The sequence below is a fragment of the Cricetulus griseus genome, chromosome 3 (genome assembly GCF_003668045.3).
Source record: "Cricetulus griseus strain 17A/GY chromosome 3, alternate assembly CriGri-PICRH-1.0, whole genome shotgun sequence".
NCBI classification, from domain to species: Eukaryota; Metazoa; Chordata; class Mammalia; order Rodentia; family Cricetidae; genus Cricetulus; species Cricetulus griseus.
This window is the reverse complement of record NC_048596.1, coordinates 221,603,034-221,630,822: the sequence shown is the minus strand read 5'-3', so window position 1 is coordinate 221,630,822 and position 27,789 is coordinate 221,603,034. Positions and strand designations below refer to the sequence as shown.

General features: G+C 43.9%; 1 protein-coding gene across 3 annotated transcripts in view; it reads right to left on the bottom strand.

The window, feature by feature from the left end:
- The window catches only part of Frmd4a (FERM domain containing 4A), a 303,426-nt gene that overhangs the window by 190,842 nt on the left and 84,795 nt on the right, over window positions 1-27,789 (bottom strand). The window contains exon 1 of one of the 3 annotated variants that reach the window (XM_027405200.2): window positions 14,450-14,579. The exons of the other annotated variants lie outside the window; for them this stretch is intronic. The gene's annotated coding sequence lies outside the window, so the exon portion shown is untranslated. Of the gene's footprint in view, window positions 1-14,449; window positions 14,580-27,789 lie in introns of those variants that run through there. 3 annotated transcript variants of the gene reach the window in all.

Below are 27,789 nucleotides of genomic sequence, written 5' to 3'. Positions count from 1 at the left end.
CAAGGTGTGTGGCAGGGGATAGTATTCTAGACCATCTGTACGCTTTGTAAATTATACTTGGGGCCTTAGTGACTCTTAAAGCACAGAGGAGAAAATACCAAAGACTTGCCACGAGCCACCAGGCCACCTGCTTTGGCAGAATCCACTCTAAAGGCATGTGACACCACAGCCATTCCTGTCTCAGGAGGCTTGATGCAAGGGCCCTGAGAACTTGGGAAGTGTGCTACACTCATGGACAGCCTCAGCAACACTTAACATCGGATTAAGTTTCAGTGTTCCAGAACCCTAAAGTACCCCTTCTGTAGGGTACTTCCCAGGGTCCAAAGTCTAGAAGTTAGAAAGCCAGCCCCCACACCATCAATAAAAAGCACAAGGGAAGTTTGGGAAAGCATGGTGCTTACATCAAGAGAAGTTTTAACAGCTACTCTGACATCTGTACAGGGCAGTCCATCTGGACTGGAGCCTGCTGCCTGGGTGTTTACATAACTGAGTTCTTTGGAACAGATTCCACTAGAATGCCATTGGCAGGGGCTTCTTGCTTTCACTGAGCTGTGCTGGCAGATTGCCCCCTCCATTCATCTTCAGGGAGGTTTCCACATTGGCGGCCTGCCCTGGGTAGCACCCTACCCTAGACCTGCTTCTGGGCTCCTGATTCAGTCTCAACAGTTCTAAGGAGATGAAAGTCCCAGAGATGCCCCACTGTCACTAACCATCATTTAACAGTGGGAATGATGAACCAGGCTGGGGTAAAAGAGAGAGAGAGAGAGAGAGAGAGAGAGAGAGAGAGAGAGAGAAAATGGAGAGGAGAGAGGAAAAGAGCCCATTAGTTCTCACCCCGAGGTCCGTGGGCTCCAGGTGGAACTGCTGTTACTGGGAATAATGCAGGGCCTTCAACAGCAATTGGCACACCAAACAGGAATGCTGAAACTGTCAGGGCACATAGCACTAGGGTGCAGTTACAGAAATAAAGACATTACACTGTATCTGTTATTCAAATCAACAATTCTAATTGGACACTGAATAGTTTCTCAAAGTTTCCCGAAGTAGGTAATTATGATGTTGACGACATTCAGAAAAAGGGCCTGCAAGTTACCTTCTGTTTGGGCTCTGTCCATGCAAGGAGAGACAAGAGATCAGTTTTCCCCACATCAGAGCTGTTTAAAACATGACAGGGTTTCTTTGCTGCATTTGATTTAAAATAGTTTTACCATGTGTATCATTCAGAGCCATTGGATATCCAAACACACTGTGTTCATGAAAAAGACCTGACAAGAGGCTAGGATTTGACAATGGTATCAGGAGGACCAGAATTTTCAGCTAGGACAAACATGGGTGGCAGAATAGTGACTACAGTCTCACATATTTCCTAGTGCCTGACATGGAGCTTAGAACACACAAGATTCTCAAATAAGATGACTGGTTAAGGGGAAAAGAAGACAAGAGAAGGTAATGGATGAACACATATAAACATAGGACAGCAAAACATATGTATAAAGATGCCACAAGGAAACCCATTAGGGTGTAGGCTAACTAAAAACAATAAAAAGAGGAAAATTAAAACTGATTAGAAATATGAATATCTCTCTCTCTCTCTCTCTCTCTCTCTCTCTCTCTCTCTCTCTCTCTCTCTCTCTCTCTGTGTGTGTCTCTGTGTGTGTGTCTTATACATGCACCTGCCATGGTGCATCTGTGCATGACAGAGGACTTTGAGGCAGTTTTCTCCTTCTACCCCATGGTTCCTAGGGATCAAACTTAGCTTGTCAAGCTTGGCAGCAAACACCTTTACCCACTGAGTGATCTCATTGGCCCTGAAGCTGCAGTTCTTGGTGGTGATAATGTTTTCATAAGCACATGCCACAACTTTTTCACAGTGAGTTCAAGTTCAGCCTGCACAACACAGTGGCACCTTGCTTTCTGAAAAAAAGTATGTATCCAACTTCCAACAGTATACTTTAAATTTATACAGCATATAAGTCAATGACACACCAACAAATGCAGGCGACTTGAGAGTTAGAGACAGTTCTATTGCATATCAAAAAGAGACCAACAGAAAGATAGGGCTTAATTTACATTTACATAATAGCACATCTCAACAGAGTGCTATGTTCTTTGGAAAATTAACTAGTTTTTCAAACAATATACTTTCCCTCTAAACATTGTCATATTCAGGAAGATTTCGCAGTTGATCTAACTCATGTGCACGTCCCACCCACTTCTTTAGACAAGACCTTTCTAAGTAGCACAGTGACTCTTTAATGTAGCCCATGATGGCTTTGAATTCACGACCCTCCTGCCTCCACTTCTCAAATGTTAGGTACAGTTGTGCACCACCATGCTTTAACATTATCTAAGCATGGATAAATCCCAGCTTAGCACTCGTAGCCGGGTTGTCCCTTGACCCAAGCATCACAGAATCACGCATAAAACCACTCCCTCAGCATATGAAATGGCATGAACTTTGCAGGTCCCAAGTGAAAACCTGGGTCTCGGCCTCCCTATACCAGGCCTTTCCTCCTAGATAACAATTCCATATTCAGAACCTGCTTTCTGTTCTTTAGCTCCCAAACCTTGGACTCACTTGTTTCTCCCAGTCATGATGTTACCCAGGACCTGAGCATTTTCCATATTGATCATTTTGTCACTCACCTGGGGGTTTGTAATAGCTGTCCAGCTGCACCCTTGCTTCTATTCTCCCATGCAATCTCACACTAGGGATACCCAAACCGTCCCTGTGCAGCCCCTCAGTGGGACCAGGGGTTCCTTCCCTAGCTCTGCACTGTCCTCCAGTGTAGGAGCTTCCCCTGCCCACGTGACTTTCCCTGCCCCTCATTTGCTCTCCTTTGCCACACTCAGACCCTTGCAGTTGGTTCCCTGAGGTCACACATCTGCCTCCACTGAACCCAGGGCCTCACCACACTAGAAAAGAGCTCTACCACCTTCCACTCCCAACTCTTTTGTTAATTGCAATGTAAGGGTTTGGAAGATGGCTCAGTCATGTTGACTTGATGTTGACCTCAGGCCTCTACAAAAACATGCATGCACATGCAATGCATAGCTCCCTGCCCTGCCCCCCACACAATGTGTGCATATCCACATATATGCATGTGTACACTACACTTGTAAGATAAAATAAAATGATACTCTATTCACATTTCTCTTCAACTGCTTTATCCATCTCCATGGCACTTGCTACCCTTAGCATCCTATATAATTTGTTCATTTATTATGTTTATTACCTGCCTCTTCCTCTTCTTTGGTCACAAGAGCCACCCCCCCAGGGCAAATGTGTTCTCTTTGACACCCTACTGAAATGTACCAGGTCTGTGTTGGGTAGCTGGCTGAATAAAAGAGTGCACGCCTTTGTGGGTCTCAGGGGCTTTCTGCCATTTTCCCAGGTGTAGAAAGCTATTCCTTTCATTGGAAGGGTTATAGATACCACACCGACCTAATGCCCAACCCTCTGACAGAGCGGCATGTGGAGAAGGGTGTGACACATGGCAGGAAAGGGAGATGACTATCATGTTAGACACTGAACCTGGGGAGGAAAAAGTAAATGAAGATTTAAAACAAACAAGTAAAGAAATGGGAACCCACATCGTGAGGTCTTATTTACTTTTGAGCACTTAGCAAATGCCAAGAATAGCAGTGGGTGCTGCAGAATCAACAACAAGACAGATATGATCTTTGCCTTAAAAACCATGGGTAGGCAATGGCAGATGGCTCAGGGGGTGAAGGCCCTTACCAGCCTGAGTTGGGCCCTCAGAAGCCCCATGGTGGAAGGAGAGAACAGATTCAGGCAAGTTCTCCTCTGACCCTTACAGAAGTGGCACATGGGTGTAGGGGACACCGTAACCTTGCCTGCTAGGGGCTGGCTACAGGTATGTCTGACCACGCCTGCGAGGGCATGGTCAGGGTGATGTAGGGAAGGCTTACGAGTGAGGGGCATGGATGTGGAAGCCCCTTCTTCCTTTTTATCACCAGCTTGCTGTACTTACTCTGTGCCCTGCCGGCTGGTTAGGTTGCTCTGTAAGTAAGGCATCTCCCTAATAAATACCCTTATATTTTTTACCTGACTCCGTATTGGTAATTCTCACATTACATGGGTACCATCCTCCCCCAGCAAAACAAACTAAAGTGCAGACAAAAGCCACAGGTGGGAGACACATGCAACTGTGGCCATTGGAACTTGACATTCTGCTGGGGCACCATGTCCCCAAACAAAGCTTTAGTAGGGAAAGGGAGAGGACCCGACTGCTTAGAGCAGGGCATCGCAAACTCTTTCAACTAAGGACTCATTTTGCCTGAGAAAATTTTACATGGCCCTAGACATGTTCACACAAAACATTTACTGATATTGAACCTAAAATGTATTTTAAACAATTCTGTGATATATATATATGTGTGTGTGTGTGTGTGTGTGTGTGTGTGTGTGTGTATACATATATATATGTATAATTTTACCACTTATTACAGACAACATCATTTGCATACTAATGAGATGGATGTGCTTGTTTATTTTCACATATTCATTAAATACATATGCAAACGGTTAAATTCTGGCTATTTGATGCTTTAGGGAAAGAGCGTCCTCGGTGTTTTTAGAGTTGGTAGATATTTTGAACTTATAATTGTCAATGCTGAGAATGCCACTTCACAAAAATACAAATGGAGAGGGCATGTTTAGGGCCATTTCAGAAATGCTTGGAAATTCTATCCTTATCCCCACCCCCAATCCATGTAACAATCCTGCATCTGAGCTTAGGCGTTCTGGCAGTGTGCAGTTGATGGCATGCATAGCACAAAGTGCTCTTGCAGGTCTAGAGCCAAAGCTGTAGCGACACTGAATGATGTAACATAGATGAGCCCTGGCAGAAACATCTCTTCTCTAGGCATTTGATTCTCATTTCATCCTTGGCTGTACGGCCTTCTGAAAGCTCTTATTATTGCCAGACTGTCTGCAGTACTACATTGATAGACATATCCAAAAAACTGTGGGGGCCGAGGAGGCAGCACAGTAGCTAAAGCCTGTGGTACACAGCATGGAGACCTGAGTTTGAACCTCAGCACCCATGGTGGTGCAGGCTTGCAATCCCAGGGCTGGGGTGAAAGAGGAGGGTTTCTGGGCTCCAGGCCTACACCCTGTCTCAGAAATCAAGATAGATGGCTTCTGAGGAGTGACACCTAAAGACTGACCTCTGCTCTGCATACACATGTGATTACATGTGCACACACACCTGTGCACACAAAAGAAGCTGTGACTTAGAGGATCAAGTGGAGCTCCTACTGGAAGCTCCAGCTAAAAAATAAGCAGCATGTTTCAGGCACAGGGTTAAGTCTAAGGTCAGAAGCAAGGCTGTGTGTGTGTGTGTGTGTGTGTGTGTGTGTGTGTGTGTGTGTGTGTGTGTAAGACAATGGGAGAAAGGAGGTTGAAGAAATAAGAAATTGTTAGACTGTGTGAAGGGCCTTTTGTTTTGTGCCAAGGAGCTTGGTCTACAGGGACCACAGATGGAAGGGGGTCAAGAAGCGGAGGAGAGGGGGTATGTGAGTGTGAGGGAGTGCAGCTGGGACAGGTAAGGGGTGAATGGATGGACTGTGATGATTTTATGACTCAGGAGAGAGGGGGTCTTGAGACAAGATTGTGGGAGCAGACACCTTGCTTCAAGAGACTGGGCTGGCAAACGGAGGATCAGGGTGATGGAGATAAATAATTTAAGAGACTCAATATAGGGGAGCTGAGTCCAGACTATGCAACCAAGAGGAAGTGGGGAGGCAGACTGGTGAGTCAGCCATCACAGGACAATGATTTTAAAGCCTCAGGAGGAAGAGGAAGAGGAGTAATCAGAAAACCACAGGTGGAGCTCCCAGTAACAAAGAGAAAGGCATCTGAGATCTGTTGAACTCTGAACACCGTCCAAGGGTGGTGGGCAAGAGAACGTGGTGGAAATTGACAAAGTATAACGCCCAGAAGCAGCCACGAGAAAGCTGGTGCAACAGATGACCCCATGTAACAGGATCGGATGGGAAGGCCTGGCTGCTGGCATCTTCACCTTCCGGCTATCCCCAGGGACCACAGGACCCTGGGCATATCCATCCCCCTTTTCCTACAAAGACAACACAGCTCACTTGCAGCCCCCCCTCCCCCCACCATGCTCCCCTATGGCCAATATAAAGTCCAAAGCCATCACAGTATAAAACCTACAATTCACAGAGTTTCCTAGCTGAGTTTTCACTCCTCCTCTTGGAGTGTGGTCATTTCTATTGGCAAGAAGAAAATACTCTAGCTGCATGAGAAACAAAGGACTCTGTTTGGGGGTATTATTCTCTGAATATTTGGCCTCCTTCTAATTTGGAAGTTGTAGAACTGGGCACTAAAATAGTTTGGGAATCTCTACTGACTAAGCTACAGCCTTGGCAACAGGAAGGGAGAAAAACCAAATTGTTGTGGACTACACAAACCGTATTTTCCACAATAAAGGAAGGAAGGAGCTACACATAAAGATCAGCTTCTAATTTCTCCATGAAATAATAGACATGTTCCACCCTGTCTAGGCAAAAAGAAAGCCACAGGTTGCCCTCAAATATAGTCTTGGAAGCATGCAGATAGAATGTTCGATAAATGCTTCCCATTGGTGCATGTGTTTAACACTTCTAGTCTGCTGTCCATGTGCATCTAGTTAATTGGTCACCAGAAAGCAGGGCATTTTGCTCATTCTCATTCATTTTACTTCACATTTACCCAGAAAGCTAAGTGTTAAATATTAGGTAAATTGGCATATTGAACTCTTGCGTTGCAGAGATACTATCCTAGGGTCTTCAGGGTGATTGAATGCTTTTGGCAATTTGGGGGTGGGGTGAGGGGGGCTCCAAAAAGCATCCAGTACTCTGACTGTAAGATGGTTTTTGCTATTAACTCAGTTCTTTAGCTGTTTACTTGTTAAATGTCAAAGTGTATTATTTATTTATTTTGCGTGTAGATGCACATGTGTCACATCATACATGTGGAAATCAGAGTCAGTTCTGGTCCTTCAGCTCATCTGGGTCCAGAGTACCCTCACACGCTGATTCATCATGTAGGCCTGTAGTACTAGCTGATATAATCGTCACCATTCTCAATTTTACTTCACATTTTTTTTCCAAGATAAAAAGTCTATGAGCTTTCTGATCATTTAAGAATTTTATAACGGTAAGGGGCTGCAACCCACCAACCCAAAGTAAAACTCATCTTTCTTCTCTTCCTTTCTCCTTCATTTTAATGCTTCCTAATGTACTGAGAACCAGACACAGCCTCAGGCTCTCTCATTATCTCCTGGTTATTCACCCTCATGCCCCCATCACAGCACTGGGTCCACTGTTAACGACCTCTCTTTATAAGCCTTTCCCTGTTCCCAGTTAACGATGATGGCTAAGGTCATGTATTTTCCTGCTGTGGCTCTTTCTGGATGGTGGGGTGACTTTACAGATATCTCAGCTAAGGCTTGCTCCAACCGTGCCACTTTCTGTGACAGTTCAGCCTTGTAAAAGAAAATGGATCGCTTATTTCAGCCTGCATTTCTTCTTAGACCCCAATGTGTTCTAAATTTCTCCAAGGTTAGTATTGTTGAGTCTTCCAAGGTCAAGAGGGTAGCTCATAGACAAGAATGTCTTATTTTAAAAAATGTTTTCTTTCTTTATCTACCTATTTATTTAAAGCATATGCCCCTCCACAACATACATGTGAAGGTCAGTAGGCCTGTGGGAGTGATTGCTCTTCACAATTTGAGTCTTAGGAATGGAACACAGGCTTACTGGATTGGTGGCAAGCACCTTTACCAGTGGACGCACCTCACCAACCCTTACATTTCTTACTCTGAAACTCTTGCATACTTTTTGTATCTCAGGTGCCTCACGTGATTCTCTGAATGTGACTTGGCTTACTGAAGCTCAGAAAGATTGAATATCTCATCACGGGTCTCACAGCTAAATGGTGGGAAAGCTGGCTGCAAAACTGAACCCAGGAAAGAAGAGGTCACAGTGTACAACATGTTTGTCACACCATGTGGCATCAAGCAAAAACCTGTCACAAGGCAGGGATACTTGCCCTGGTGCAGCAGATGAGACCCTAGGGAGGCCCCTCTATGGCTGTGAACATCTCCTCCCTGGGAAAAATGACCTCTATACTTATTCCATTGCTAAAATTCCCTGTGGACAAAATGTTTGATGATTCTCCAAATCGCATGCAGATACCCTTTGCAGGCTGCACTGAGCCCTGGGTGCACCCAGCAGCCCTTGCCCCCAGAGCTGTAGCTCTCGCTTCTATCACCTTCTGCACATGTCTCCTCCCTCTTGCCAAGTCTTGCAGGCTACATCTGTGCCACTGGACACTCTATAGTTCTTCTGTTACCAAACACTCAACGGACCCAATAAAAGGGGATTGAGAAGGCAGAACACTGCCTCACATTGTGCTCAGCTCTGAGTCTGCTTCGTGTCCTCACCACCTCCCCCTTTTCTGCTTTCCCTCTCTGAGCAACACAGAAATAAATATTGGATATTTACTGGGGGAGGGGAGTGGTCAGAGGGAGCCAGGAAGTGGGCAAGCCAGGTCCATGCCCCCCAGCTATTTGGAGGTGTGTCACTCAGATCCAGATGACTCTCCACTATTTGGGTTCCCAGTTTGGATTAGTCACGTTATAGGCGTGTGGGGAGAGCGTAATTGTGCATTTTATGATTATGAATGGCAGAGCCTGGAGATGCTCCCATTCTTATTTCCATTTGCCACCATATAGCATCAATCTAACTCCCCATTACACACCATTTTTTTTCATCCTTTCCTCATTCAGTAAGGACAAAGGAAGGCAAGGGCATTAAAAAAACAGACAAATTCTGGTGGAAATGGTGAAGTAATAGGCATGAGGTTACAGGGGAAATATTAGCTGATCCAGGAAGAAAATATTGTTTAAAAAGTGCATGATATACAATATACATAGGAGGCCTGCCTGTATCTGAAGAGAAATGCAGAGGAGGAATGGATGGGGTGGGGTGTCAGAAGAACTGGGAAGAGGGGAGGGAGGGGAAACTTTGATTGGGATGTAAAAACAAAACAAACAAACAAACAAAAAGTACAGTGACTCATGCATATAAACCTAGCACTTGGAAGCTGAGGCATGAAGCAGGGGGTTACACATTTGAGGTCACTCCAGGCTATATAGCAAGTCCAAGGCCAGTCTGAACTATAGAATGAGACCCTGTTCCCCAAACGAAAACATATTGTTTGAAGGCTTAGTATCTTGCATCCTAAAAATGACTCCTGGATCTGAGGCTGGTGACATATTGATATATTACTAAATGAGAAAGACGGTCCATACCACAGTGTAGACTAAGAGTAGGTTAGACCCAGGATAGCTTGACAAGCCCTATTTCACTTCACCTCCTGAATCTTTCAGGTCTCTAATGAAGCCTCTACAAATCAGAGTTTCATGCTCTGCTTATTCAACAAGGACCTATGAAGTGTCCATTGGCAGCTGTGGGTCACATGCACTCAATGTTAAATAACAAAAGGTATGCTGGAGAGGCTCTCCCTATTGGGTAACAGACCTGAGCTCCATCCCCAGATCCCATGTTTTAAAAACCAAAAGCCTAGCAAGATGGCATGCCCTTGTACTCCCAGGGCCAGGAAGACAGGGACACAGGGAGGAGCCCTGAGATTCACCAGCTAGTGCTAATCTAGCCACTTAGTGAATTTCAGAGCATTAAAATATCTTGTATCCAAAAGAAAGTGAGTGGCACCAGAGGAATGAGGATGTCTTCTGGCCTACACATTCATCTGCAACTACACCCTCTGCCTCACATGAGTATGTAACAGCCATGCATTGGCAAAAACATACTGAAACATAGGAGCAAGAAGGAGCATGCAGATGTAGACATATTCAGAGTTAAACCCAGAGCTTATGGTGTACCTGCCAACGCTCTTGACTGTGGCCAACAAATTTCTGTTCCTTTTGCATCATGAATACCTAGGGCACCACTTTCAATAAAATTCCAGAAAAATACTACCTAGGAGAGAAATGGCACTTCCTTACAGCTATGCTAGACAGCTCTAATGTAGAATCAGCTTACTCACTCAGTTCAAACTGTGACCACCAGCTCATCCTTTTTATTTGATTATTTGGTGGTGTTAAGGCCACTGACTGAAGCAGGTCTCCCATACTCCACCAGTCATCCACTGTGTCTTGAATTCCTAAGCAGGAATTTCCATTTTCAAGGTAAACATTTCTTTAAAGAGTGGGATATCATGTTTCTATCAATACTGTTAAGAATAAAAAAGACATACAGTCACAAGGACCCAGAATCATGTCCTTTGATAAACAGTTAACAAACAGCCCCATTTATTTTCTGTAAAAGAGGCCCTGTTATCAGTAGTTCTAGGACAATGCTTCTGAGAGTTGAGCTGGCTTCCCTTGAGATCGGGGTCCTTGTCAAAGATAGATATGATGAGCCTAGGAACAGAGCAAAGGGTGGTGGTGGATGAATTAAGGAAGTCAAAGGAGTTTCGACAAACTGTGCTTATGCTGACTTAGAAAGCTTCTTGTCCAAGGGAGCAATGGAGTCACCTGGCCTTTCTGTATAGTAGGGACGCTGCAGTCCACAGCTCCCAGAGATACTGCACAGGCTCTTAAGGTAAGCTCTTCTGGGGAAAACCAAAACAAGAATGGACAATATTCTCAATGTGCTTCATTCTAAATGTGGTTAGAATGAATGCTAGAGATAAAAACACTCAAATCTCTTCCTTTCCCCCAGCAAGCTGGGTTTTTAGGAGCCACTTTCTTCAGATTCTCCAGGACTCTACGATGTTGCCCAGGGTAGAGAAGTTTCTAAAGCTCTTTACAGTTGATTCCTCCTCTTGCTGTTCCTGCTGCAGGCTTCCCTTTACAGAGCTGTATCTTTAGGGAGCACAACACAGGATCAGACATGGGCAAGGTAGAGAGATGGATGAATCCCGTAGGAGAATACTAGGGATGTCACAGGCAACGTAGGCCTGTTATCTATGAGCCTGGCAAGTTAGGAAAGCTAGTCTCTCTTTTTCCTTTAGTACAACCAGCAGAGAGTTTCTAGGATATAGGCTGAACAGGTGCTGGAAGACCATCATCTGTTGTCCTTTTACAGGTACCAGAAATCATCTCTAATTGAGATGCTGGGATAGTTCCCAAGTAAACCTGAAGTGAGAGTTTCTAGCACAAGTTTGCTAATACATCTGATCATGACAAAAAGAAAGGAAAGAAGAATGAGGAAAGAAAAAGATTATCCAGACTAGCAGCGAAGGCCCACAATCCCAGCTACCCTGGCAGCTGAGTTAGGAGGACAGCTAGTTCAAGGCCTGTTTGCCTTAAACAGAATGAGTTCAAAGTAGCTTGTGGCAACTTGGTGAGACCTTACTTTGAAATAAAAAAGTGAAAGTGGGCTGGATTTTAGTAGCTACTTTCCCCAGAATCCTAACACCCTGTGGTGTTGCTTAGCATGAAAGAGGCACTGGATATAGCCCTAATACTAAAGGAAGTGCGCCTGTATGTGTGTGTGTGTGGGGGGGGCAGACAGACTGACAGACAGAGAGGCAGAGACACTGAAAAAGTTGGTGATGAACCAACCCATACTTAGATTTTTTGATGCTGCATAAGCATGTTTTAAGATAACTTCCCAAGCTAGTTAGCTGGTTGCAGGTTCTTAGTCAACTTACAGAACTAGAATTTTCTCCAGAAGTTGTACTGTCCCTTTATTTTTTTAAAAAAAAAGGCAAATTTACTTATGCAAAAAAATATTTAAGAGTAAAGTTGTTGCACTGTAATGTTTAAAGTGTAAATTTCTGTTCTCAGTCATCTAGTGTGCATTAGCTTAAATGCAAAAAGGGTTTGTGTACACTTGTAAATGATAAGAATGTGGTTTGCAGGATACCTGGGAAAAGATAAACAGTGTGAGCACAAGTTCAGTATTTAGTAAGCAAAATCAGTCATGGTCTTTGGAGAGGGCTAACCTCCAGCCCACAGCTTTTTAAAGACAAAAGCCACCACCAGGCCTAGCCCCTCAGTAGATTTCTTGAAATTTCCAATTCTTCTCTTTTCCACCATAAAACAATGACAATGCTTTCACCCACAAACCAAGATTGACTCAAGGGACTTTCCCCTGACATTTACCTACCTTCTACAAAGCTTTCCCCAAAGCTCCAAGACCCAGACAAGGTCTCATCTCATATCTTTTCTTTGGCCTTGGGCTTTAACTTTGCTGGGACAATTAAATCACTACTGTACACATCTGGCATATGAATCTCATGGATTAAGAAACCAGAAACTTGCTGAACCTCAAGGGGACTCAGTTTCCCCAATGGCAAAATCATACTAATGGCACAAGCCACCTGCCGAGCTACCAGGGGACTTGTCAATGATGTCTAAGATTTCGAAGAGGCCCAGGGCCATAAAAAGAAGCCTTATTAATCAAATTAGTTCAAGACAAATAACTAAAAAGAATATAGCAACAGCAGTGGCAGCTCACAGTTGGTTAAAACAAAAGAGAGGGAAGAGTTTTGCTGATACTATTGTCTACTAAATCCAGTCTCCTTTAATCCAAGAAGAGCTTAACTTAAAATTAATGAATAGACGATTACCTCCACACACACAGCTTCTCACATCAGACTTCACTTCTTCTCCACTCCTCTAGAGGCAACTTTATATTCCTCAACTACATACAACCCTACACTGTTGAATTCAAACCATGTCCGAATCTTATCTCTCATTAAAGTAAATGGAAGCTATGTGACTTCTAAGAATAAGACACAGTTTAGTCTAATTGCCATAGGATTATCATTTCTGTTGTGCTTTGGACAAACTTCACAGAGTGGATCACTCAGCCTGCAGAAGGCAACATACAAGTTGGCCCATTTCCTGATACTCGAGTTTGTAAGAGACAAGGAACACTTACGAGAATTAAAACCAGATTTCTGCTGATCTGAGACTCCGATTTTTCAGGGGCCCACAGCTTATGAATGAGTTTGATGCAATTTAAAGACCAGAGAAACGAAACAATGAAATGTGTTCCCCCGCCATATAGCTCTATGTCCCCAGGACTCTGTTGTATGTTTTGATGCCGGCATGCATATCCTAGTTCATGAAGTCTAAGGGACACGGGTTTGCAGCCAACTCTAAAGGTACTTTCCTCAGAGTCAGTGGTGACTGCCTTGCATGAACTCAGCAGTTTGTTCTGGGTTTTCGGACTGGTGCTTTCCCACACATCAATCAAAAAGGCTTGGAAAAGGATGGGGCTTAACCAGTGCTGAGGTGGGGGTAGAGGCAGCTCAACCATTCCGCAGTTAAAAGCACCCATCAATCTAAAATTGAACAGAGATCATCCTATATTTAGAAATGTGCCTGTCTAGGTTTTCTGAGCATCCCTTTCATCAGATTCGGGGAGGATTCCAACTGAAATGAGCCAGGAGCAACAGCAGCAGCGGCAGCCTCCGTTGGGATGTTCCATTCATAGGGGAGGCAACGCCTGGTCCATTCATGGTGGGGTCAGGGAGTTCTTTCCCGGCATTGGATCTCAGCTCTCAGCAAACTGCGCTTCCCAGAGCGCTGGCACGGCTGCATCATTCAAAATGAGGATGTCTATTAAGGAGCCACGGTTAGAGCTATTATTAGAACAGCCATCCCTTGGAAATTTAGCAAAAATTGTCTGAATTGACTGAGCAGTTACTCTGCTAACAAGCAAGGGACCAGAGAAAGGCAGTGAGTTGCTGGTTACACACGCCTTTCAAAGAGCAGCAGCGCGCTGGGGAGACCTTTCTAAATCCAATGTGCACCAACATCTGGGAAGCTGCCTGCAGTACAAACGCGCCGCATTTAGCCATTTTTAAAGAAGCAGGTACTAACGGGGTCCCCTCCTGTTCTTGCCTTCTCAGCTCCCATTTTCTCTGCATCAAACTCTCTGCAGCCATCTGGAAAGGAAAGGCCAGTTCATCTCATCAAGCTCCAGCAGCTGAGGCTGCCGGGCCTCCTGCCACCTTTTCCAAAGGACCAGACACCCGTGTCACTTACAGAGAGGAAAAAAGAAGGCTTTAAAAAAACAAAAAACAAACAAACAAAACCCATGTATTATAGAAACCGCCTTTTCTTTCTCCAGAGTGTGGGTTGCAATGCCAAAGGAGCGTGCGTGTGTGTGTGTGTGTGTGTGTGTGTGTGTGTGTGTGTGTGTGTGTTGTGTGTGTGGTGTGTAGGGGGAAGGGCTGGTAGAAGGCAGCATAGCATCGTATTTGCCCCACGTGGGGCTTGCATTTTAAAAATGTAACAGACGCGAAATAAAAAGCCTCTAAGCCCCTAGAAAAGAAGTGGCAGGTCCTTGCTGCCCAGCCCAGCACCGGAAAATGGGTTCAGAAGTACAGCATCATCAATCGCCCCCCTGCCACCGCGACCGGGAAACAAAGACACGTTACCTTTTATTTTTTTGCTCTTCTAAAGGAGCCGAGGAACTTCGGGTTGTAAGAGGCTAGTCCACGGAAAGCAGCTTCCCATTCGTCCCGGGCGCAGGCCCTTGGCCTACCAGGCGGCCTGGGAGCCCGGCGCCGCCTCCACCTCCTCCGCGGCGCCCGCAGCCGCCCCGCCGGTGCTGGCGCCCCGTCCCCGTCCCGCCCCGCCGCCACCCCAGTCCCCGCCGCGCCCGCCACGGGGCTCCGTCAGCCCATCGCCCGCTCGCGCCGCTGCTCACGCCGAGCCTGGCCCAGCGCCAGGGCACACGGCCACCAACCCGCCCCTCTCCCGTGCGGGGACCCGCGGCCCGCGGCGCCCGGTCCGCCGCATGGTGCCCGGCACCGGAGCCTGGCTGGGTGGCCTTTCGATCCCTTGCAAAGCAGAGACTGAGCGCGCGCCCGCTGGCGGGGCCTCCTTTCGCCACTGGATCCCAGGACAACAATAAGATCTTCTGCTTCCCCGGAGCCGGGTCCAGCCAAGGACACCCCAAGTCACCCCCTGAGCAGCAGCCTCTGGCTTCTTTCCCACTGCTCCTAGCCGCACCCGCAAGCGACGCAAAGTTAGCTCGTAGACCAGAGAGGTTGCACGCATCTGAAACGCGCGCGGGGAAGCTGAGTAGGATGATTGTGATCTAGGGGACCCTAATTTCTTTACAAGACACCTAAGCCCACCCAGACCCACCCTACTAAAAGAGCCCCTCTCCTACCCTGCGAGCCAGAGAACGCAGATCCGATGGCTGGAGGCTGAGCTCTCCCCCCTCGATCTAGTCCAATTGTCTTGAATGTTAATCTCCCCTTAACTCTTGAGGAATGGAGGTTGCTATAAGATAACCTAGTCATAGGGCTATTGTCAAGGATTCGCTATGTCCCTAGGAGACAGAGACTTCCATTTCAAGAGACCTGGGGGAGGCAAAGGAGCCAGCAAGGCTCCCTTTCAAAAAAAGGAAAGAAAAGAAACTCACAAGAACAATAACTCAATTCACATTGTGTGTCTAAATGTTTACTGCCTGGCGAGCTCAAATTGCTTTAGACACTTTTTTTCCAGGAATTGTCAAAACACAGTTGATAAAGTAAAAGAAGCGGGCACAAGCACCCACTTAGCAAAAACACTACTTGTTTCAATCTTTGTTCAGAACCTGCCTACCTCTTTGGTTCTCAAGATGCATCCATTTACCCTCCAGGCCAGAGGTGAGATTTCATCCCACCCCAGTGGAAGGAGACATTCCATGGCTTGCACCATTGTTGCCAGGCTATCCCTGGCAGTGAAGACTCACGAACTTCACCTAGACAACAAATCCTTGCATCTATGTGGAGGGTGAAACCTAGGCATTGTGTAGGCTAGTAGGCAAAAGCTCCACCACTGAGTCACATGCCCAGCTCACATCCTATTGTCTCTCTCCACTACATCTATATTGTCCTTGTAGGGTTACTGGTGAGAATTTCTGACAGTTCAGGAGGTCTCACACTCTACAGAAGAGATCCATTTATAGGTACTGTTAGCAGGCCGGGGTGGGGGAGTTGAGGGTCTACATTAAGGACCACTGGTATCATTTTTAGGCCCATATGATTAATGTATGTTTGGGATCTTGACATGAGGATCCAAATGTAAAGAATGGGACACTGGGTTTGAAACAAATTTCATTTCAGAACTTTTAGAGACCTCAGGGATTGTTCTAACAGAAGGCCCAACTATTTGACATGCCACTGAGGCCATCCCCTTTCCTCCGGGGTCTGTTAGGGGCAGTTTTATTTCTTCTTTGCCACCCCACCCCCATTTTTTTCTTTTAGTGCTGGGGACTGAACTCAAGACCTCACATACTCTAGGGGAAATACTGAGTTGCAAGCAAGCAGGCTAGTTCCAGTTCCAACATGTTTTGACCACAAACTGAGCTGAGGTTAAAGCCTGTAAGGTTTCTCTTCTATGCTTTGTTCCCATCCTTAGAGGAGACCCCCTGCCACTCTTTCCCCTTGGCCACTGGAGTTTCCAATGCCATGGACTGTCCTATGGCAAATTCTCTTTCAGGTTTGCTCCTGTGCCCAAACACAGTCACCCTCAAACCAGGAACCCGGACAGGGTGCCCCTCACCTTCCTTCTTTCCTTACATTTATGGATCATCCAGCTTGAAGTAAAAAAAAAAAAAATGCTGCTCAGAAGTTTCTAGGGGACTGGGGAGAGAGTTCAGCTGCTAAAGTGCTAGCCATGCAAGCATGAGGTCCTGAGTTTGGGATCTAGTTTAAAATCTGAGTTCAAAGCCTGGTGTTGGTGGCACACGCCTTTAATCCCAGCACTCGGGAGGCAGAGGCAGGTGGATCTCTGTAAGTTTGAGGACAGCCTGGTCTACAGAGCGAGTGCCAGGATAGGCTCCAAAGCTACACAGAGAAACCCTGTCTCGAAAAACAAACAAACAAAATTCTGAGTTCAGATCCCCAGTGTGTAAAAAAATGTTAAAGAAAAATGGTGGGTTTGCACAGTTGTAAAATATGGTGCATAATAATTAAGACACCTGTAGTTGAACTTTGGCTCTTGCAGGCACACATACAACACACACACACACACACACACACACACACACACACACACACACACACACAATTGTCTGACTTTCTCCAATTGTGATTGGTATACAATGAGTAACCACTGTTTTCAGATATAAACAGCAGGCTCCCACCACCTGCTTTTCAAACATTATCACACAAGCAGGAGCAGTTCTTCCAAAGGTCAGATTGGATCCTATAACTTCTATGCATCTTTCCAGACTCTTATCGATAAACACTGGGGACCTTCTGATGCATCAGCCTTACTTTTGGTCATCTGGACCTACAAAGATCCCAGCCATTCCTCTATTCCACAACTTCATAACTACGCTCCAGGTCTCCACACATGCCAGGTACTCATTTATCCCTTTGTTGCCTTGCAGTCAAGACTTTAGAAGCTACTTGGGTCATATCACTGCTCTGCTTACAGGCTGTGGTGGCTGCTCATTGCTCCTTCCCACCCTGTCTGTCTTCATCACATTTACTCTCCCTGTCTCATTTCTGCCCTAGGACCACTGTTTCCTTCACATTTCTGTTCCCTGTTTGTGCTACCATCCAAGCTTACTCCATTTAATGTGTGGCCAGATCTCTGTTATCATCCAGGTCTGGGTTCCACACATGGAGTGTGGCCTCTTCTGGAACTCTTCACAAACACATGTCATTTACTTCTCTCAGTGTTTGCAGGACCCCACAGTATGCCCCATTTGAAACTTATTTCTTTGGTGCATTTTGAAATGGCAATTAAGAGAAACCTGGAACAATCTCAAACACCGCTTGCTCACTTGTGAATGAAATTTGTACCAGTCTATCTTAGTGGGGGAGACAGCAGATGCCAGAGGACTCTGTCTTGAATAGGAAGTCACAATAAAAAAGTGCTCAGAGATTTCTCCTCATAAACCACAAGCTACTCTGCAACTGAGACTGAAAAATTTAGCTGCATAACAGAATAACCTCCACTCCTCCCTCCTCCTATAAACCATGCCATCTTCTTCTGGAATCTTTTTCTTTCCAGGCAGTATATAAAATTTAGCTATTTCCTTTGGGACTCAACTTGTGGTTCATGTGTTCAGATATGTCATAAAATGTGATTATTTTAGCTGGGTATTGTGTTGCATGCCTATAATCTCAGTACTTGGGAGATCAAGGAAAGAGAATCACAAGTTCAAGGCCAGCCTAGCTACATAGTCAGTTAACTTTGTCTCAAACAAACAAGTCTGCCAATAGGTCTATATCTGGTCTTACAAGGACACATATTAATATTTCCCAAACCACAAAACTCATAACAGTCTCAGAGTGGAGCTTGGTGATGAAGTGTGCTTGTAGCCCTGAACTCCAGCTAGGTCTGTAGCACAACAGAAAATAGCCTTATGGTCTTATGGTGGCTCGCTGTACTCCATCTCAGCTCTTGGGAGGCTGGTGAAGGAGGACTGCAGCAATCACAAGGCTAGCCTAACCTATAAAATGAGATCCTATCTCAAAAAGAGAAAAAGAAAGAAAGGAAGGAAGGAAGAAAGAAAGAAAGGAAGGGAGGGAGGAAGGAAGGAAACCAACAGGGAGTATGGGCGAAGGTGGTTCATTGGATAAAAGTGTTTTCCATATGTGGTGGCTTGAATAAAAATGACCCCCATTAGCTCAAATACTCAAATGCTTAGTTATCAGGAGTGGCACTATTTGAAAAGGATTAGAAGGTGTGGCCTTGTGGGAGTAGGTGTGACTTTGTTGGAGGAAGTGCATCACTGGGGTGGTCTCTGAGGTTTCAAAAAGCTCACACCAGGCTCACTTACTCTTTCTCTTGGTCTGCAGATTAGCTATCAGCTACTACTCTAGTGCCAAGAGTGTCCCCATGTTCCCTGCCATGATGATAATGGACTAAGACTCTGAAACTCTAAAAAAAGCCCCCATTCAAATTCTTTCTTTCATAGGAGCTATCTTAGTCATGGTGTCTCTTCACAGTAACAGAACACTGATGAGACTTCATGCAAGCCTGATGTTCAGATCCCTGGAATCCATATAAAAAGTCATATGTGGTAACATGTGTCTGTCATCCCAGCATTCCTACAGCAGGATGGGAAGCAGAGATGAGAGAATTTATCAGAAGCCCACAGACCAGCACATCCTGGAGTACTGAGCACAGCAGCAAGGAACAATGAGAGACCCTACTTCAAAACAAGGGTGGAAGGTGAGAATCAACTCTGCAAAATAGTTCCCATCTGACTCCCACATGTACGCCATTGTACATGTTCCCTGCCATTCCCCACTGAAAGTTAGTAACATTGCTGTTAGTACTGTACCCAGAATGGTGCTAAGAACATTGCAAATATTTGTTGATAATCACAAGATTCCTCTAAGTTGGAGACCATTTTATTTCTCTTCTACAGATGCAGATGCAGTCATTAAAAGACTGAGTATCATGCATGATATGCCTTTGTTTACCCATTAGAGACTTAGAGCTCTTATTTTAATGTTGTATTACTATCTGCCATGTACCCAATATGCTATCAGACATGGTAGATGTGACCACAGATTTCTCCTCTGCGCATTGCAGAGTATGGTTTGAAGCCTGGATGGGCAGCAGGGGATGGCTTTGGAAGATGTGCCACATGTCTGCTGTGATTCTCCCACATGTTTCCCAACCTGCACCTTTTGGGACACTAGCCCTCAGTTCTACTTTCTCTACTTCTAGCAAACAAGGCATGCATATTTTCAGGTTGTAAGGATGGAGAGAGACCTCCCAGGAGCAGATTAAAGTGCTGGGCAGGTTTTGAATTAACTGTATTATGTTTTTATATCCAGTCCTTGTTTCTCCTCATTTCAAAAACAATTAAAGGGCAATTATAAGTCATTGGTATAAAACATTAATACTTCCATCTCAGGGCTGGAGAGATGGCTCAGAGGTTAAAAAACACTGGCTCCTCTTCCAGAGGACCAGGGTTCAATTCTTAGCAACTATATGGCAGCTTAAAACTGTTTGTAACTCCAGTTCCAGTGGAGGATCTGACACCTTCATATATATGTTATATAATATATATGTGTGTGTGTGTATATACATATATATATATATATATATGTTAAATTCCAATGTACATAAAATTAAAAAATAAATAAGTATTAAAAAATTCCATCTTTTCTCATAGCCTGGGATAAAGTACTTAAAACCCTGGTCCCTGGTATATGTATGATGTAATCATATATCCGTGTTTTATTTCATGGATGTTATATTTTTTTGTGTATGCATGTATGGTATATGTACATGTTTTTTGTGTGTGTGTGACAGAGAGAGAGAGAGAGAGAGAGAGAGAGAGAGAGGAAAAGAGAAAGAGAAAGAGAAAGAGAAAGAGAAAGAGAAAGAGAAAGAGAAAGAGAGTGCTAGTATGAGCAAGAGAGCATGATGTTTGCGGGGCTTGGCTAATGTTCGGTTTTTCTTTTTGTTTCATTTTGTTTTTTGTTTTTAATTTTTATTTTATTTTATTTTTGAGACAGGGTCTCTTACTGAACTTGGAGCTAAGCAATTGGCTAGACTGGCTGGCCTACAAGTCTCTATTTTCAATACTTCCCTGTGTGCATATATATATATATATATATAATATATATATTATATATATATGCACCATGCCCAGCTTTTTATGTGGGTACTGGGGATCTGAACTCAGGTCTCTAAGCCTGCATGGCAAACACTTGATCCAGTCTCATCTCTCAGCTCAATAGTGATGATTTTATAAACTTGTGTTCTCAGGACATTAGATAGTTGCTTAGCATTTTCCTGGATGGGTATCATGATTTAGATGGTCTACATCCATGGCAACATAAATCCAAGTCAAGTCTTTCACACAAGAATCAATCAAAACATCACAAGAAAATTAATATAAGGTTGAGCCCCCAGGGAACAACTGTATTACGGTGAGTATCACAGTATGAAATTAGCTCCCACCACAAGTGTATTCAAGTACCTAAGCTTGGCTTTCATGACAATTCTCCATGTTTATTTACTCTGAAATGTATATTAATGTGAATAGTTAATGCTCGTCCAGTACCAGGTACTGATTATGTGCTTTCAATATAACAACTCATTACATACGATAACTCATTTAATCATCTCAATAACCCTTTGGGATGGGGAACCACCATTACCAGCACTTACAGGTGATGGGATTTAGTTATGTGTTGGGGTTTGGTCAGCTATCCCAGGTCTTACAGAGGGTGACAATACACTAAAGGCAGTCTGCTGTCAGAGCTCCTATCCCTCAGTCATGTCCCCTTTCAATGGCCACATATTTGGAAGTGTTGTCTCCTTTCTGCTGTCTGGCCTAGTGACCACCAAGTTGAATTTACTGACTATTGTTATTGATTATTTCATTACACTAGGCAATGGAGAGAGAGATATTTGTGAAACTAAATGGAAAGGATTATTAGCAAGTATTTCTTATTCGGCTGTAATTTCTAACATTGCACAGATGCTGTATCAATCAATCCTAATCTTAAGCAAGCAGTGACATTGTAATAGGATGCTTGGGGGACGGCTCAGTCAATAAAGTACTGACTGGGTTTGAACCCCTTTCACCCATTTAAAAAGCTGGGAGTAGTGGTGCCTGCCTGTAATCATGGCACTGGGAATAGAGACAGAACTCCCTGGGGCTTACTCAGCTACTCTAGATGAACCGATAAGTTACAGTTCAATAAGAGACCCTGTCTCACAGCTAAGGGCTGCTGGGGAAAGGAGGGTCATGTTATATTCTTTTGGGGTTATGACTTCACATAAGATGTCCAACACTAATTCAACTCATTGGGATGGAGGAATGGATGGATGGATGGATGGAAGGAGAGAGAGAGGTGATAGTGGAAAAATTCAGGGTACTGGGGGAGGTGGGCCGATTTATGTTGGATATGATCAAGATACAGTTTATAAATGTATTAAATTGGCAAAGAATAAGTTAAACAAAAAGTTGAGAGTAATTGAAGAAGATATGTGATGTTGGCTTCTAGCCAACCACATATATATGTGCACAGATACATACTTCACATGCACATACACATATGAGTACACACACACACACACACACACACACACACACACACACACACACACACACACGAGTATATATACACAATACACACATATATATGAGTACATATATGAATACACACATATATGAGCACATACTTATGAGTCTGTGTGCGTGCACACACACACACACACACACACACACACACACACACACACACACACACAGTCTTACTTCTGAGGAAATGAGAATCTGTAGAGGTCCCCTTACTTCTTTCTTTTCTATGCCACGTTATATGCGTGGGCATATGACTGGAGCTCTTCCCTTTCACTCAACACTGCAGACTCCCACTCACTCCTCAGATACAAGCAGATCCTCCTTGCTCCTGGAAGCCTCCCTTCTGGGCTCCCCACCCTCTCTCCTCTTTAACGTAAGCATCTTCTCAGGCATCTGAGTTCTGCACCTTGTTGGGAATTCCTTGTGGGTAGGAGTCTCCATAATGCTGTTTTTGTTTTAACAACTTTATCGTATTCTGAGTCATTAAACTGTGTAAGTTTGTGCGTGGTATGTTTAACTTTTTTTATTGCTTTCTTTGAGCCAAAGTTGTAATCATTTTTAAATAATTAGATGCAATAGATTTTATAATTAAATCCACCCAGATAATAATAATAATGATGATGATGGTGATGAGGATGAAGATGACTTCTGGGATGGCAAGAAACAGCCTTGACCAGTGTTTACACGAAGTTCCATATAACTATTGTAACAAGCTGTAGTCCACTTCTCATAAGTGAACTGGGGCAGCTACAAGGCTGATATTAGAGGCCATCTTTTTCAGGAATACCTGCAATGTAGTTTGTAGGAGCTCAACAAGAACTCTTTCCGGGGCTCCATGGTTAAGAGTGAATACTGCTGTTGCACAAGATGGATTTAGCTCCCAGCACCCATGTCAGGTGGCTGACAGCCGCTGGTAACTCCAGCTTCAGGGCATCTGATATTCTCTTCCGGCATCTGTGGCTACTGCAGGCGCATGCACAAAAACCACACATAGACATCCACATACATATGAATAATTAAAAATAAAAACAAATCTTTAAAAATATCTTCCTAATGGAGAAGGTATACTTGTGTTTTGAAACACATTCTCCCATATCCCCTTATCACTCTAAATTATTTGGTGTTTGTTTTTGGAAGTCTGAGCTTCCCTTGAACATACTTATTCACTTATTGGTGTTTCTGGAAGTCTTTGCAGGCCATTTCTTGAAAAAAGAGGTCGAGTTCTCAGTGCAAGAGGAAATACCTAGTGAGGAAAGTAGAGTCCCTTGGAGATGGGTCCACAAAGAAGGCCTTCTGTGCTCTTTACAAAGAAAATTCCCTTGAAAGAAAAAATGCTAGCTATCCATCTGAAAGAGGATACTATCTAGACTATATAACGAACTAAAAAGTCAAACAACAAGAAATCTAATAACGCAATCGGTAAATATGAACAGCTACTGCTCCACAGACAAATACAAATGGCAAAAGTCATAAAGAGATGTTCAGCATCACTAGTCATCAGAGACATATGATGCCAAAGTACACTGAGATTCCATCTCTTCACAGTGGGGGTGGAAGCCATTAAGAAATAAATAACAACACGTGTTGGAAAGGATGTGGGCAAAAGGAACACTCATAGATTGATGCTGGAATACAAATTGGTCCAGGCACTATGGAAATCATTGTGGAGGAGCTCCCCCACACACAAAAAAACTAAAATGGAGTGATGAGATGCTTCAGAGGTAAACACACTCATAGTCAAGCCTGAGTTTGGTCCCTGAGACCCATGTGGCAGAAGGAGAGAACGTCTTCCTGAAGTTGTTCTCTGACCTCCACGTGTGCACCATACAATACATATATAACTAGACTTGAAACATAAACAAAAACAAAAGCCAGCTAAAACCAAATCCACCATGTGGTCCAGCTCCACCACTCCTGGGTATCTATCTAAAGGACTCCAAAATCAACATGCCACAGAGACAGCTGTGCATCAATATTTACGGCAGTGTTGTTCATAACCGCTAAGTTATGGAACCAGCCTCAGTGTCCATGAACATAGGGATGGATAAAGAGAATGTGGTGTATACGTACACTAGATTCTTTCCAGCCATTAAGAAGAATGAAATTCTGCCTTCTTTTTAATAAAGAAAATGGATGCAATTGGATATAATCATGCTAAATGGATTAAGCCTATCTCAGAAGGACAAACATTTCATGTTTCCTGTCATTTATGGGTCTTAGACTTTTTATAGGTACAGAAAACCATATATGATATGACATGAAAATGGAAGAGAAACTGTCTGAGGGGACAGGAGGGACTGAGAGGGAGATGAGAAAAGGGAAGGTAGGGCATGGGGTAGATACACTCAGGGCATAATATGTATTCATGTGTGTTTAAAACTTTTAAATTATGTTAAAAATTTCTAAAGGAAAGAAAGGAGGAAACAAATAGAAGGAAGGAGGGAGAGAAGGAAGGAAAGAAAGAAGAAGGAAAACCTACTTGGAGATGGTGATAGCCTGAATTGTGAGCCTCTTTCAACAGTGGTATGATAATATCTATTACTTACCAAGTGACCCAAGCACAGTTTGCACACTATAATCTTCACTGCAGCCCCACACAGTGTTATTACTTCCCACTGCACAGAACCAGAAACCAAAGTTCTGAAAGACTAAGCAATGTGCCAAAATTCTACACCTACAAGAATGTGGGTTTGATAAGAGTATCTCTGGGAACCACCTCTCCAAGTGTGCTCATTGTATTGTGTTGTGTTGTATTGTATTGTATTGTACTATATTGTATTGTCTGTAAGAGAGGTGGGCTGGTCAAGGGTGTGCAGCTGGGATACTCCCTGGTGTGTGGAGGTTGAGCCTTGGGAAAGGATGGGAAGCAGGAAGCCTGAGGGTAAGGCTGGATGACAGCCAGCCTAGGACTCAGAATCACTCACCCCCAGGGAAACACTGCAGATTCCAGGAGGTTCTCTGGGCTGTTACCATTTGAATCTGAAATTTCCCCCTAGGCTCCTGATTTGAGTGCTTGGTCTCTAGCTTGTGGTGCTATTTTGAAGGCTGTGGGACCTTGAGGTGGAGTCTGGCCGGTAGAACTAGGTTACTAGAGGGGGACATTTGAAGATTGTATCTGCTTCTGGCTTCTGCCTGCTTTCTCTGCTTCCGAACTGCACCAATGTGAACACGCCATTGTTAAAGGCTTCCTCCGCCAGGGACAGACGTGTTCCTGCCACCATGTCATCTTTACCATGATGGCCTGAAAGAAGTCCTTTTTCTCTTGAGCCTAGAGTCACTCTGTCACACTGACATAGACAAACAGTGACAAGGTCAGTTATAGAATGCTATGGTTGTCCCCTGAAGGCTCAGGTATTAAGATTTAGTTGTCAGAAAATGAGAGGAGACTGGGTCATGAGGTTGGGCCCTTCATCCATTGATGGATTCATAAATTGATGGCATTATTGGGAAATGGTAGGAGGCAGGGCCCAGCTGGAGAAGGTAGGTTGCTGGAGGGAGTGTCCTAGAAGGATCTATTTTGTCTGTGGCCCTTTCTTCCTGGCTGCCATGAGGCAAACGGCTTTGTTTTGCCGTTTCTTTTTCTCCAGGACCACCTTAGCACTAACTTAAGGGTGACGGAACCAGCTGATGTGGCTGAAGCCTCTCAAACTGTGAGACAAGATCAGTTTCCTTCATGCTGTTTCTGTCAGGTATCTTGTGATGGCAATAAAAAAAAGCTGACTAACACATGGAGGGGCTGAGCTACAGCTGGTCCATACCTTGTGAGTTAATTGTCCTACAGCATCACTTTGCAAGTATATATATATATTTAAAAAGTAAATGATATTATAAAGGAACTTGTAAATAAAATAAGCATTACACCCCAAAATTAACCAGACTCAAAATCTATATATCTCAATGAACTCTGTCTATGCAGTTAGAGGTTTTAAATATAGTTGATTATAGCTTGTTTTGATTTTTTTGTGAATAAAGCTTTATTAGCGCGCATGTGCACACACACACACACACACACACACACACACACACACACACACACACACAATAATCTGTTCACAATGTGATCATAAATGTTTTATCACCATACAGATAGAATAGGTTCCACCAAGACCATTTGACTATCAATCATCAAAATGTGTGCAAGTAAGGGGAAACTCCAAAATTGATTTTGATGATGTGTATACACCTGTAATATATAGAAATCCATGGAATCGTGGCCTTCTGATGACTGAATTGTTGTACATCAGAATTCATATCAACAAAACTTACAAAGTTAATGTCTGTTTCTTAATAAAAGATATTGCCAGTCTCTAATATAAACTACACTAATATTGAGTTTCATATTTTAAATATTCCTAGCATTTCTTTCCCAAGGGTCAATTTGTGTTTCTTTGAGGATATGATTTTAATTCATAATTTCTTGATTATGTTTTGCTGTTCCTATTAAGATGATATAATTTGTTATGAAAACATACATTTTGTCTACAGTCTCAAGTGTGTTGGATTTGTTTTGATTTTGATACACTCTTAATGGCTATTGCTCACAGCTAATTCCATGTGTCTTCCCTAGGAGGATTTGGGCAGCTCCACTGAAATCTTCTTGCAGGGCTTCCCTCATCTACAAAGAAGTCAGAAACTGGTATCATAATCTATTTTCTAGATTAGCTGATCTCAACCTGTGGGTTGTGATCCCTTTGGAGGGGTCAAATGACCCTTCCTCGGAAGTTGCCTAAGACCATTGGAAAACACAGATATTTACATTATGATTTGTAACAGTGGGAAAATTACAGTCATGAAGTAGCAACAAAAACAATTCTATGGTTGGGGGTCACCACAGCATAAGGAACTATATTAAAGGGTCACAGTATTAGGAAGGTTGAGAACCTTATAGACCAAGGTCGTAGAGTGCAAACTGTGGTAATAGAAGCTGGAGTTTGAGCCAGAGACTGATTCCTTATTAGTCATACACCTTTATGCTAATGAGCTCTTAGTTTCAGCTGCCTGAGTAGGCTGTGGGTATTCCACCACATAACATATAGAGAGAGTTTGGAACAAGTGTATATTTGTAAAGCATCTGCTGTTAGTATTCTTATTTACATTTGTGTGTCAACTTGGGGGCAAGGAATCTGGCAGCTCTTGTCCTTATTCAGTGCCTGACATCTACCAAGTAGCTACTAACACGTCACTTCTTCCCTATATGTGAGTGCTATGAGTTTTAACGAGACCCCAGGTGAGCTAAGTCCTGTAAATAAATCAAAGGAAATATCAGGGGCTTAAATAATTGTGTCCTACATTCCTTTCTTTCCTCAGAATATGCTGTGCCTCTCCCTGTCTAGAATGTTCTGTGGGCTTGTCTGTGACTAGCTTAGGAGAGATCTCGAGTCCACTTAAGTGACCTCTGACTGTTCAACAATCAGGGAACAAGGTTGTCTTTCTGTGGATACCCAGGAAGTGGGGGTCACACACATAAAGACACTTGCTCCAAATGTCAGCATCTATCCCTAAGGTGTCACTGTTCCTCAGGGGAGGTGTATTGTGCAGTAGTGTATACGCACACCCAAATGTGACCTGCTGGTTTCTCCTGTTGGCCAAGACTCTTGTAGTTCGAAGTCACGAAACAAGTAAGTAAGCAAATTGAAAGTCCCATAGAGCCCCAGTGTGTTAGTGATGCTGGGACTAAGCTCGTGTTACCATCAGAAAAAGCCCATAGAGAAAATG